The sequence below is a fragment of the Notothenia coriiceps genome, unplaced genomic scaffold (assembly GCF_000735185.1).
Source record: "Notothenia coriiceps isolate Sejong01 unplaced genomic scaffold, NC01 NC01_scaffold00009245, whole genome shotgun sequence".
NCBI classification, from domain to species: Eukaryota; Metazoa; Chordata; class Actinopteri; order Perciformes; family Nototheniidae; genus Notothenia; species Notothenia coriiceps.
Window position 1 is genome coordinate 816490 of NW_011341946.1, and position 704 is coordinate 817193.

A 704-nucleotide genomic window follows, 5' to 3' on the forward strand; every position below is an offset into this window, starting at 1 on the left:
GGCAGAAAGCGCATTATACAAATAATAATACTCATAATAATAGCAGAAATGTTTTAACAATGACCACAATATAATTATTTTAATAAACCAAATATGATCAATTGAGGAAAGTGAGGAAGAACTGATGATTCAAATGTTGTAGTACAAGTAGTAATGTAGTTAGCATAAATTACTATTGCAACAAATGTGTTAATTTTCTTCATTATTAGTCGATTTGTTTTGGACGAATGCTCCGGGCCAGTGGTTACAATGGTGGGGCCAGTGATAATACAATTCCACCGGCCCGGAGGGCCAGTGGCATTTTACCCTTAATGTCTACCCCTGAGAGAGGTTCTGGTCCTGATGGAGAGAGGTTTTGGTCCTGATGGAGCGCAGCCTCCAGCCAGAGGGTTGTGTTGAAGGCAGAGCTGAAGTCTACAAACAGGATCCTGGCGTAGGTTCCTGCTGTGTCCAGGTGTTGGAGGAGGAAGTGAAGTGATAACTATTAGTAAACCATAATGATGGATGTTATTATCAGCAGCTGCCAATAGATCCCCTACATCTTGTATGATGGACCACACACACACACACACACACTAGGCATGGGCGGTATCATTTTTTTCATACCGTCATACCTTGCTGACATCATACCGTGGTATACGGTATATGACGGTATCAGTCCCAATTTAAGGGGTCATTTCTACCCCCTAAAATTTTTTTTACTC

General features: G+C 41.3%; 2 protein-coding genes across 2 annotated transcripts in view; one reads left to right on the forward strand and one right to left on the reverse strand.

The window, feature by feature from the left end:
• LOC104945183 (solute carrier family 2, facilitated glucose transporter member 1) overlaps positions 1-704 on the reverse strand; it is a 653665-nt gene that overhangs the window by 595302 nt on the left and 57659 nt on the right. The gene's annotated exons all lie outside the window — the stretch shown is intronic.
• The window catches only part of ubr4 (ubiquitin protein ligase E3 component n-recognin 4), a 64827-nt gene that overhangs the window by 31505 nt on the left and 32618 nt on the right, over positions 1-704 (forward strand).